Genomic DNA, 13,771 nt, shown 5'->3' with positions numbered 1-13,771 from the left:
GGTAGGTGGTGTAAACATTATTGCTCTCATTTTACAGATTAGAAAATTGAGGCTCAGAAAAGTTGAGTGACTGGCCAAGGTCACCTGGCTAGGAAGTGTTGGAGCTAGGACTGGAAGCAAGGTTTCTTGATTCCAGGACTAGTTCTCTTTCCTCTGTGCTGTTTCTTCTCAATGAAGAGGACCCATCCAATCAAAGCATTTCCTTCTTTCCCTCCTGCTGGCCATCCACAAAGTCCCCCTTTAATTTTAGATGAAGTCATTAGAGGCAGGTTAAGATGATGGAGTGCTTTCATTTATATTCCAGGGCGGCCCTGGGATGCTTCCAGCAGTAAGTGAAAATACTGTATGTTCTCTCTCTCTCTCTCTCTCTCTCTCTCCTCTCCTTCCTTGTCTGTCCCTATCTGTATATACATCTCTGTCTCTGTATGTCTTTGTCTTTCCCTGTCCCCATCCCTATTTCTATCTGCCAGTATCCCTGTCTCTGTTGCTTTCTGTCACTGTCATTATCTGTACCTTTGTGTTCTTGTTTGTCTCCATCTATCTCTATTACCAGGAGTTCTATTTCACCTCAAAATTAAGGAGGAACTTTATTACAGATACAACTGTCCAAAAACGGAGCAAGCTGTCTCACAGCATAATGAGCTCCCCATCTCTAAAAGTGCTCTGACAGAAGCAGGATCACTAATCATCCAGGATATTGTAGACGATATTCATGAACTGGGTGGGAGGTTGAACTTGACAGCCTCTAATTAAGCTCCTTGCTAACTCTAAGATTGTGCTCCATCCTCATTTCCTTCTCCTTCTGGGAAAGACTGGGTGGCATGGTGGAAAGAGCACTGGGGCTGGAGTCAGAGAGACCTGAGCTCAAATACGGCTTCAGACATTTACCAGCTGTATGGCCCTTGGCAAGTTTCAACCTCTTTTGCCTTGGTTTTCTCATTTATAAAATTAGGACGTTAATAGCACTTACCTCCCAGGATTATTGTGAGAATCAAATGATATATTTGTAGAGTACCTAGAACATAGCAAGCGCTTTATAAATGTTAGTTATTATTACTAATTGTCTCTTTTTCTGCCTCTCTATGTCTGTCTCAGACTCCATGTCTCTGTTTCTCTTTACTTCCCTCCCTCTCTTTCTCCTCTCTCTCCCTTTGCCTCTCTGTCTCTCGCTCACTCTCTGTCTCTCCTTATTTTTCTTTATGTCTCTCTCTGTGTGTCTCTTGCTCATTGTCTCTCTGTCTCTCTTTATCTCTCTGTCTCTTTCTCTGTGTCTCTGTCTCTCTCTGACTCTCTGTCTCTCTGTCTCCATCTCTCTGTCTCTGCCTGTCTGTCTGTCTGTCTGTCTGTCTGTCTGTCTCTCTCTCTCTCTCTCTCTCTCTCTCTCTCTCTCTCTCTCTCTCTCTCTCTCTCTCTCTGTTTGTGTGTGTGTCTCTCTCTCTCCCTGTCCCCTTCTCTCCCCAATTATAAACTAAGATTAGTTAGAGCTATATGAGTTCTGTTCAGATGGTAGAGACAGCCTTCTTTAGTCTTTATACTAGTTTAAATTCTCCTAAGAATACAGACTTCTTGGGGCTAATAGGAACTATTTAAGGTCCTTTGATATCAGAATCTGTTGCTAGGAATAAAAAGGGCATTGCAGAAGAATCAGATAAGCCGGTCAAGGCTGAAAGCAACAGGTCCTTTTATTTGGAGTATATAAGGAAAAGTATGAAAGGGAAGGCCACATGGCTTAATTAGAGATAACCAAGAGAATGGGAGGCAGAGACAATAAGGAAACAGTGCAATTAGGATAGCTCCATGACAGCGCCTGTCATATTGGGCCCAGGACCTACACTGCCATGGAGACTAACACCTCAGTGGGTCTAGGAAAGGCCAGGGAAGCCATATAACCGAGAGTGTCAGCAGAGAGTCTCAAGTACGATCACCTCTCTTCCTGTCTCCTGGGTCCAAGATTCTGGGCAGGTCAAACAGTTCTAGGGCTGCGGCTGTCTCATGTTGGAGATTATCAATCAATCAAAAAATATTTGTGAAGCACCTACTATGTGCCAGGCACTGTGCCAAGAACTAGGGATAGAAAAAGAGGCAAAAAACCCCCAATCCGTGCCCTGAAGGAGTTTACAATCTAATGGGGGAGACAACATGTAAGCAAATATATACAAAGCAAGTCATAGACAGAATAAATAAGAAATAATTAATAGAGAGAAGGCACTAAAATTAAGAGGGGTTGGGGAAGGCTTCCTGTAGAAGGTGAGATTTTAATGGGGATTTAAAGGAAGCCAAGAGGGTCAGATGTCAGAGCAGAGAAGGGAAATCATTCCAGGCATGGGGACAGGCAGAGGCAATGCCCAGAGTGTCTTGTTAGTGGAACAGCTAGGAAGTTAGTGTCACTGGATCAAAGAGTACCCATCTAGGAGCAAGATGTAAGAAGACTGAAGAGGCTCGTGGCTGCATGTGGATTGCGGCTGCTCAGGTGTTTAATAGGGAGGATAGGGATCCTTCTCAGGTAGGTCTGACTGGCTTCCTGACTCTCATGTCACACTCAGGGAGGCACCAATCAGCAGGAAACGGGAAACTTCTTGTCTGGAAGCTTCTGGGCATCAGAGAAGATAGAGACATGGAAGGTTTACAGAAAGGGGGTAGACCAGGAACAAGCAGTACCTGGCTGGAGGAAGGGATGTGGCCGGGGAACAGACAACCTGTTGGTCATAACAAGACTAGACAAGGAAAATCAGAGATTTTCCCAGTTGGGAAAGACTTAAGAATGCTGAACAGCTCAACAACCAATCATGATTTCAGGGGACCATGATGAAGAATGCCACCCAGCTCCTAACATAGAGGTGATAAGACTCCAAAAAGAGAGAGAGAGAGAGAGAGAGAGAGAGAGAGAGAGAGAGAGAGACAGAGAGAGAGAGAGACAGAGAGAGACAGAGAGAGACAGAGAGAGAGAGACAGAGAGAGAGACAGAGAGAGACAGAGAGAGAGAGAGAGAGAGAGAGAGAGAGAGAGAGAGAGAGAGAGAGAGAGAGATCTTTTTATGGACTTAACCGATGAGAAAACCTGTTTAGTTTGTTGTCAGGCCCCTCCCTCACCTAACTTCCTTTAAAGGGGGTACATAGCATGTCAACTGTGGAGTCCACACCACCTTGTGACTCTGGTCCCTGGTCTGGTGGAAGAGGCAACAGTAACACCCAGAAAGGGATAGAGAGGTCCTAAAACTGTCTGTCCTTTTGAGCTCTTCTGACCATCAGCTTTCGCCTCTGTGGGATAAAACATCAGAAATTGGAGGACAAAAAGGAAAGAGGATAGAACACAGTCTTAGCGTTAGAAGGGAGCTTAATTAGTGGCTGTCAAGTTCAACCTCCCACCCAGAGCGTGAATATCTTCTACAACATCCTGGATGATTAGTGATCCTGACTCTGTGGGAACACTTTCAGAGACAAGGAGCTCATTATGCTGTGAGGCAGCTTGCTCCATTTTTGGACAGTTGTATTTGTTATAAAGTGCCTCCTTATTTTTGAGGTGAAATCAAACTCCCAGGAACTTCTTCTCACTAGTCCTAGTTCCCTCCAGCTCCAATTCTTTTTTGGGGGGGTACCAGGCAACTGGGGTTAAATGGCTTGCCCAGGGTCACACTGCTAGTGAGTATCATGTGTCTGAGGCCAGATCTGAACCCAGGTCCTCCTGACTCCAGGGCCGGTGCTCTATCCACTGCGCCATCTAGCTGCCCCCCAGCTCCAAATTTTTAAAATAACTTTTATCGTATTTTACGTTTTTCAGTGTTCTCTGTTTCTGTCTCTGTCTCTTTCTCTGTCTCTGTCTCTCTCTTTCTCTCTCTCTCTCTCCCTCCCTTCCTCCCTCCTTTGGGTAAAAGAAAAGCAAAACCCTAGTAACAACTACGCACAGGTGAGCAAACAACTTTGCACATTGGCCACGTCCAAAAATGTATGTCTCATTCTGCACCCTGAATCCTTCACCTTTTTGTCACAAGGTAGTAACCTTTATCATCATTGATCTTCTGGAATCATGGTTGGTCATTGCACTAATCAGAATTCTTACATTTTTTTTTAGGCAAATGGAGTTAAGTGACTTGCACAGGGTCACACAGCTAGTGTCAAGTGTTTGGTCTGAGCCCGGATTTGAACTCAGGTCCTCCTGACTTCAGGACCAGTGCTCTATCCACTGCACCACCTCGCTGCCCGTGAATTCTTACATCTTTTAAAGTTGTTTGTCTTTACAATATTGTTCTTGAAGAAATTTTCCTCCTGGTTCTGCTCACTTCACTCAGCATCAGTTGGTATGAGTCTTCCCAAGTTTTTCTGCAATCATCTTGGGGTTTTCTTACCAAAGATCTTCTGGAGTCAGTTCATGCCTATATAAGGCCAAGTAGAGACCATCTAACTGCTTCATTGTACAAATGGGTGAGCTGACGCCCAGTGATGTTAAGGTATTTGCCCAAAGTCATCCAGCTAATCAGGGAGGAGGCAGGACAAGAACTCAAGTTCCCTCATTTGAAGTCCAGTGCTCCTTCCAGGACACTGAAACCCAGGAGGCTCCCATCCTGCAGCAAATGTAAAGGTTTTAGCAGAACAGAAGTCAGATACTATTTTTTTAAAAAATTTATTTATTTTGATTTATCAACAATCACTTCCATAAGCTTTAGGGTTTTAAATTTTTCTCCCCCTCTCCCTCTCCAATATAGGCTATACATATACACTCCCATTAAATATTTTCACATTAGTGGTGTTGTAAGTAAGAATTAGAACCAATAGGAGGAACCACCAGAAAGAGGAAACAAAAGACAACAGAAGAAAAAAAAATAGCAAATAGTGTACTTCAATCTGCATTCAAAATCCTATTAAGGAGATTATTACACAGGTGGTGGGTTCGGATCAAGGTGATATCCCTTCCACCTCTGAGATTTCAAGAAATTCACTGTTCAAGTCCCATCTCCAAAGAGCCCTCCCTGTCAACTCTAGTCCACATTGATCTCTGGCCTCCTATTGAACTTAATCCACAGACATTATACTGGTTATGGCATCCTTCGCTAATAGGTCCATAGGCCACTCCAACCAAACTGTTAAGTTCCACACTTTGATGTTCTTTATATCATAGGCCTACAGTGTTGGGCAAATGCCAGAAGCTTCTTTGCATGCTTTTTGTGCAAAGTTTTCTCTCCTTGGAAGCCACCAGGCCTGTGAAAAGAGAAATTAGAAACAATTTTGAAAAAAAAATGTTAATAGCAGCAAGAAAGACAAAACCTTTTTCCCTAAGTCAAATAAAGAATTGAGCAGAAACAAAAATTCACAGAAACTCAGAATTGGAAGGGACCTCAGAGATTATCTGATCTAACCCTTACTTGAACATGAATTCCTGCTGCAACACTGTCCAACTTGTGTTTGAAAAATCTCATGAAAATACATACATACATGCCCACAAATAAATGAATGAATGAATAGATAGATAGATAGATAGATAAAAAAAAACCTCATGAAAGGGAATTCACTTCCTCTTGAGGAAGCTCATTTCACTTGAGGATAGCTCTAATTGTTAGGATGGAGTATCTAGGGGACACAGTGAATAGAGTGTAGGCCCTGGTATCAGGCAGGCCTGAATTCAGATCCGGCCTCAGATGCTTACTAACTGTTTAACCCTGGGCTCTGTTTGCCTCAGTTTCCTCATCTGTAAAATGAACTGGAGAAAGAAATGGCAAACCACTCCAGTGCCTTTGCCAAGAAACCCCCAAATGGGGTCATGAAGAGTTGGACATGACTGAAAAATGACTGAACAAATCATTAGGATGGCTTTTCCTTCCCTCTTTTACCAATCTCCCTGCAGCTTCCCTTTGGGTGAGTCATTTAACTGGTTCTAAAGCCACCTAACTGTACTATCACCTAACCCACCTCTATTTATCTTGTCCACAAAAATAACATGAAAAACTGTGAGATTCTCTGTTGAAGTCCAGGTATGCTATGTCTATAACATTCCAGTTCTCTAAAAGCCTAGTTACCATGTCAAAAAATTAATCTGGCATGGCTGGTACTTGAGAAAGCCATGCTGGTTCTTAATAATTTCTGTTTCCCTATTTAAATGCTCACAGGTTCTTCAATAATGGAATTTTGCCAGAAATTGATGTCAAGCAGGGTTCCCTCAAAGCTCTTCCACTATCAGCCAAATATCCTTTAAGGTCAATGCCCAGTCAGTTTGGGGGGACTCGGGACCCAGGCTGTCTCTCATCTACTTTCTATTACTCAGAGTAATATCATTAAAAGTAACCTACTTCCTGACTGCTTTCTGCTATATCTTGCTCATCAGCCAGGTTGTTTGGGATCCTAGTCATTCCTTGATGTTTGCTTATCGCTAATGGCATTGTAGGCTGGGTTCAAGTTTATACCTAAGCATGAGAAAAGACTCTTCTTGTGCCCAGCATTCTCCTATCTTTTCTTTCCTTGCTTATATACTTTTTCCTTTTCAAAAATCCCACAACCTCAGCTTGGTCATCCTTCACCCACCCACACACACCTACTCTCCAGTCACCCATACATTCTTTGGCTCTTTCAGCCTAAGCTTTGTGGGTAAGGCCACCCTGAGACATTCAGCCACTGGCTAGGCAGGTAAGGGGGAGGGCAATAGAAGCAGAGCTTAACTACACTGCCTGCTACAGAGGCATTCCTTTCATGGCTTTCTGTTAGTCAAGATGATTCTCAGCAATAGCTATGTGGTTAAATTTGCTTCCTTGCATTAGAATCTTTCGCATATCACCCATAATTTGTATATTTATATATAGACATCTTAGGCCACCAATTTTATTTCCAGCTCTCTCCATGGATACTCTGTCTTGTGAATTACTAGTCTTCTGTAATGCTATTTTTCCTGCATTGTTACTTGCCATTTTCTCAAATGCATTTTTTTTTGGTGATCAACAAAAAATAAATACAGTAGAATCTTGCATTCTGTGAACCTTTCTGACAATTACATGAATGTGAACATGTAGTCTGCGATAGGAGATGGTTTGCAAAAGCTTATCTGTTCCCTTCTCCTATCTTCATCAAGGATACCCTCCATTTGCATGTAGACCATTCTTATGTTTTATAAAAATGAAAAAGCAGGCATAGGAGTCAGCAGTTTTATATCCTTACTCACTGTTTTTGGCTACTATAAGCTATGATTTTCCCATTAATTTGGTACCTTTCTTCCCCTCCCCCATGAAATATCTTGTAAAAACAAATCCTTAATGTTTTTAAGATTACATCACCTTCTACATAGATTTTCTCAAGGTGTGTTTGTTCTAGTCCAGCTGCTCTTCCGGACTTCATCTTCTTAAATGCTGTTGTGATTTCCTTGGACATCGAGAACTGAGGTGTTAAGATCTAAATATGGTACTGCTCTTGTCACTGATGATGAAAATAGAGCATCATAGAAATGCTGACACAGCAGTTTGATCTCCCATCTCTTTATTGTCCTCCTCCTGCCAGTTTCATCTTGGAAAATCTCTTTGAATTATGTGATGGGGGTGAGGGCATGTCTCATGCCAAGCTTTCTCTAGGCTTATTTTTTACTTTTACCGCTTTCCACAGTGGTCTTCTGCCATCATTCGCCGGAGTGTTTTACAAATGAGTTTTTATTCTGAGCCATCACTTCCCTTGGCTAATAATTCTTTCTATCTGAAAAGGAGATTGAAAATTTGCTGTCAAAGTTTTGTTGGTTTCTGAGATCTTTAACATCTTCACTGCGCTTACTACTTTTATTCAGTCATTTTTCAGTTGTATCTGGCTCTTCATGACCACATTTGGGGTTTTCTGGGCAGGGATACTGGAATGGTTTGCCATTTCCTTCTCCAGCTAATTTTACAGGTGTGGAAACTGAGGCAAACAGAGTTAAGTGACTTGCCCAAGGTCACACAGTTGGTAAGTGCCTGAGGCCAGAACTGAACTCAGGAAGATGAGTCTTCCTGATTCCAAGCCCAGTGCTCTATCCACTGCACCACCTAGCTGTTCAAAACGTTATTGGAATATTCATAATTGGTATCTAGCAGGCCGGAGTCTTTCCCCTGGACAAAAGTCCTACTCTGGCTCCTTATCGTGGCATGAAGGTGACCCTGGGTAATCATCCAAAGTCATGAATATTTTTGGCCTTGGAAATTCATGATTATTATTAACAATGGTGAGATATCCTCAGTAACAAGTCAAACCCACCAGCTACCACAACCAACACCATTTTCAAAGGATCATAGAAGCATAGATGTTGGGACTTTTCAGGTTAACTAGTTTTAACCTCCCATTGCACAGGTGAAGAATCTGAGGCCCAAAGACATTGTGATTTACCCAAGTTCACTCATACTCTGTCATGTAGTGACAGAGCTAATATTCAAACCCAAGTCTTCCGACTCCAAATTTAACACTCTTTCCACTATGTGCTACTTCATCAATTCTATCAACCTAGTTTATTAAGCACCTACTATGTGCTAAACACTATACTGAGTACTAGGGAGACCAAGACAAAAAAATACCAGTCTCTACCCTCAAGGAGCTTACATTCTATTTGGAGGAACAAAATGTAAACAGATACATCCGTACAGAATGCATACAAAATAAATATATGGTAACTTAAGGATAGAGGTACTAGCAATTGGGAAGATCAGGCAAGGTCCAACAGAGGAAATGTTGTTTGAGCTGAACTTTGAAGGAAGGTAGAGATGTCTAAGAGGAAGAGAAGAGGAGACAGTATATCCTAGGCATGAGAGACAGCCTCTGCAGAGACGTGGAGAGAAGAGACGAAATGTCACGTGTGAGGAATCTCATCCTTCCAACTATTCAGAGGGCCATGCTGAGCACTATTCAAAACAGTAAAGATTGCAGGCATTATAATCAGGAGACCTGAATTCAAATCTAGCCTCAGACACTTATAGCTGTGTGACCCCAGGCAAGTTACTTAATCTTTATCTGCCTCAGTTTCCTCAACTGTAAAATGGGGATAATAATAACATCTACCTCCTAGGGTTGTTGTGAGGATAAAATCAGATAACATTTCTAAAGTACTTAGCACAATGTCTGGCACATAGTAAGTACTTAATAAATACCTCCTTTCTTCATTCCTTTCCTTTCCTTCCTTCCTTCCTTCCTGAGTTTCAGTCCTAGCTTTGCCACTTATCTGTGTGATCTTGCATACATAAATCATTGCACCTTTCTCCACCCCAGTTTCCTCAGCAGGAAACTAATGGGATTAGATTACATGATCCCCAAGAGCCCTTCCAGCCCTAGAATTTCTGGGATTCTATCATCCTAAGCAGGGTGAATAAACCACGTGACAGCAAAAAAAAACGACTGGGAGCTGATAAAAGCTGGCCAAAGATGGGGGCTGGTAAAAAAAAAAATGGTTTTGAAGCAGCATATGGAGACCAAACCAAAGGAGAGATCGTTTTAACACAGGTGGGATGGGGAGGAGTGGTGAGGAGAAGCAGCCTTGGGTGTAGGTGAGAGATGCCGAGAGCGAAGGCTAAGGGCAGGCAGGAAGGGGCAAGACACCAGAAATGCTGCAAGATCAAAGGATCAGAGATTTAGAGGGAGAAGGGATCCTCGAAGCAGCAGGATTTGTAACCAGCTGCAGGTGCAGTACTAACGACGGGGCATAAATAGAAACAAGCCGAATTTTATTTCTGTTCAGAAATCAGGGTTTGTGTTAGGGCCCTCCAGTAACAGCTCCGCTGATGGTGATAGCAAGCTGTCACATGGTCTAGTCACCCTGTGAGAGAATTAGAGAATCAGATAAAATGCCAGGACTGGAAAGGACCTCGGGGATCACTCAGCGGGCTGGCTCTGACGCTTAGGACCTGTGAAATCGTGGGCAAATCACCGTCCTTTTCCTGGCTGCCGATTTCTCCGCTGAAAAACGAGGGGCCTAGGTGATCACTGAGATTCCTTCCCTATCTCAGCCTAGGATCCTGTGGTTTAATCCATACCCCTCATTTTCCCAGGGGTAAACAGTCTCAGAGAGGTGAAGTTGAACCATATTTTTAGGTTCCTTTACTGAGAGATTAAGGATATGGTCGTTTTCCTCATTATGTTGAAAAGGCTGCCAAGAGGTAAGAAGGCAGGCATTTCTCCTCATACCTTCTTTACATTTACCTTCATACAAGTTACTTACCCTTCTGGAGCCTCAGTTTCCCCATCCATAAAATGAATGGTCTGGTCTAAGTGACCCCAAAGTTCCTTTTCCACTTTAAAACTATGAGCCTATGAGCCTAAGTACCTAGTGTGCATAAGACACCACTCTAGGTGCTAGGGATACAAAAGAAAACATGAAAGAGACCCTTTCCCTAAGAAACTTACATCCTATGGGGAAATTCAATATGGATGCAAATTAGTCAATGAAAATAAATGCAAAGTAAATACAAAGCAAGAGGCAGTAATGCACACTGGTTGGAAAGCTGAGTTCAGATTCAAGAAGATCTGGGTTCAAATTCTGCCTCTAAAGAGCATTGACTGGGTAACTGGTCAATTTAGTCAGTTTCTTGGGCTCCTGGACAACTCTTTAAGACTACAAATGGGCAAGGAGAGTGATACTGATTTAAAACATGATCTACAGTCATATTAGGAGTTTCTTCATCAGGAATTTCCCATGCAAATGAAATTACAGGTTCAGTTCAAAATCAAAAGTAATCCCACTGGGGAGGAGTTAACAACTGAGAGAATCAAGGAAGGGCCCTTAGTACTTAAGCTGAGCTTTGAAGGGAACTAGAGCTTCCAAAGAGGCAATGGTGCCTGAGGCCCAGAGAAAAGCATAAATCACCGTCCTGAGCCTTTACTATAAGAAGAGCCAATGTGATGATTAAAAAGTTCAAGAAACATAGTTTCTGGGTAATTTAATCGTTTCATTAATAAGGCCAACATGTTGTTACTAAAAGGATGGTCATTTGGCTAACTCACTGTTAGAACAAAGACAATCATGGTGATGGGCTCACAGTTTATATACCCTTTGAAGACTAGGTGTTCAATGAGGGACTGAGAGTGCCATAGTGTCGCCCGTAGATGGAGACTTATCTCTATACCCAGATCAACTCTCCCCTCACTCTCCATCCCACCATCCCCACCTTGGGCAATCTATTCAAAGAATGTATGCCCCTCCCAAGCCTGAACAGAACACAATGACTACTCTACTTGGGTGAGGTCTGAATGAGAAAGTTAGTCCAATCATTATCAATAATGTCCTTCAAGAGAACAAACTTTTAAAAATCAGGACTTTAGAAAAAGGGTAGAACTCTGGATATCCCCAAATTATTGATTATTAATAATCATTTCTCTCAGCCGATGGGGAGATTCATGGGATCATAAGATTGTCTTTTCTTTTTGGTGAGGAGGGGGAAAGGGAATCATAAGAAGAACTGATAGGAAGTGATCATAGAGTCATTTAATCTTACATAATCATTTTGCAGATGAGAAAACTGTGGCCCAGAGAGGTTAAATGATTTAACCTTAAATGGAACCTAGCTAAGTTAATATCTGAGGCAGGAACGAATTCAAGTCTTCCTGACTTTAAGTCCAGCACCCCTAGACACTATACCAGTAGGGACTAAACACTATTGAAGATACTAAAGATAAAAGCAAAATGGTCCCTGACCTCAGTGAGCTCACATTCTAATGGGGGTCATAGGGAAAGTAGATGAGTTAAGTAACTACAAAATACATAGTAAGTTATAATAGTGATTAGGATAATAATAGTTAACATTTATACAGAACTTTAAAGTTTGTCAAGAAATAGAGAGTACTGATAAATAGGAAGACCAGGAAAGGTCCATGTAGAATTGGTGCCAGAGCTCCTTTGTGAAGGAAGCTAGAGATTCTCTGCAGCAGAGGTAAGGCAAAAGGGTAGTCCAGATACAGGTAATCATTTGCACAAAGGCACAGATGCACAGCTAGAATGGTTCATCCTGGGACTAGCTAAGAAACTAGAATGACTGGAATTGTCTTCAAAAGGAAGAAATATGAAATAAGGTTCAAATTCAACAAATATAAAGAATGGACTGTGTACACTACCATCTCCAGCTTCCTACTATATCCCAGAGACACTGGGGATACAGAGAGCAAAACAAAACAACCCTTGCCCTCAAGGAGTTTATGTTCTACAGGGCTGACACAACCTGAATGTAGATAAATCCCACCAGACTGAGGAGTGTTGAGGACCAAGGAAAAATCAGTCAAAGGGCACTGGGAATCTTTTAGGAGAGAAAGCATTGATGAGAAGGGTGAGGAGGGGATCAGAGAAGCTTTCCACGAGTGGGTGACACCTGGGCTGAGTCATGAAAGGAAATGATGATTCTGAAAAGTAAACATGAGGAAAGAGAACCTTTGAGGCATTTAGGTGTGTGCGAATGTCTGGGGACAGGAGGCGACATGCTCAGGTAATGTCAAGCAGTCTGGCCAGTTTGATTGGATCATAGGATACACGAAGGGGAATGAATAATGGGGAATAAGGCTAGACAGGGAGATGGGACTCATGTTGTGGAAGTCCTTAGAACAGAGTGAGAAGTTTGAAGTTTATTCTAGACACAATAGGGAGCCACTACAAAGGAGAAGTTTTTTGTTTTGGGGCTTTTTTTGTTTTTGTTTCTGCTTTTTGGCGAGGCAATCAGGGTTATATGACTTGCCCAAGGTCACACTACTAGTAGGTGTTAAGTGCCTGAGGCTGGATTTGAACTCAGGTCCTCCTGACTAAAGGAGAAGTTTTAAGTAGGAAGGTGGCATGGTTAGACCTGTGCCTGAAGATGATTGTGACAGCTGTGTGGAGATGAACTGGAGCAGGGGGAGACGAGGCAGGGAGACCAGGCAGGAGGCTACTGGAACAGTTCAGGTAAGAGGAAATGAAGGTCTGTTCTAGGGTAGAGACTATATGAGTGAGGAGAAAGTGAGAGCTGTTGACAAGACAAGATAGAATTTGTCGATTAAATAATACTAATAATAGCTAAATTTTATATAGTGCTTACTATGTTCCAGGAACTATGTTAAGCACTTCACAAATATTATCTCATTGGATCCTCATGACAACCCTGGGAGTAAATGTTATTATTATTCCCACTTTACAGATGAGGAAATCAGAGATTAAATGACTTGCCCAGGATCACACAGCTAGTAAGTATCTGAGGCCAGATTAGAACGCAGGTCATCCTGATTCCTTTCTGAATGAGGGGGGAAGAGAAGAGCTAAAGAGGACTCTGAGACTGTGCACCTGGGAGACTGGGAGGATGGTAGAAGCCTCAATAGAATTAGGAAAATTTGGAAGAGAGGTAGGTGTAGAGAAAGGCAGCCAGGTAGAACAGTGGATAGAGCACTGGGCTGGGAATCAGGAAGACTCATCTAGTTCAAATCCAGCCTCAGACACTTACTAGCTGTGTGAACCTGGGCAGGTCATTTAACCCTGTTTGCCTCAGTTTCCTCATCTATAAAAATGAGCTGGAGAAGGAAATGGCAAGCTACTCTAGTAACTTTGCTGAGAAAACCACAAATGGGATCACAGAGAGTCAGACACAGCTGGAAAATGACTGAACAGCTGTAGAGAAAAATGTTCTGAGTTCCATTTGGGGACTGTTGAATCAAAGAAGAGACAACGTAATATAGTGGTTGGAGTATCAACTTTAAAGTCAGGAATACCTGGGTTCAAAATCTGCCTCAGACACTTATTGGTTATGTAACCATGGACAACATACTTAACCTCCTTGATCCTTAATTTCGTAATTGGTAAAATGGGATACTATTACTCATGGTCCCTGCCTCCTTTGTGA

Source organism: Phascolarctos cinereus, unplaced genomic scaffold (assembly GCF_003287225.1).
Source record: "Phascolarctos cinereus isolate Bilbo 61053 unplaced genomic scaffold, phaCin_HiC Scaffold_2;HRSCAF=192, whole genome shotgun sequence".
Classification (NCBI taxonomy): Eukaryota; Metazoa; Chordata; class Mammalia; order Diprotodontia; family Phascolarctidae; genus Phascolarctos; species Phascolarctos cinereus.
Note: the sequence above shows the minus strand (reverse complement) of the source record.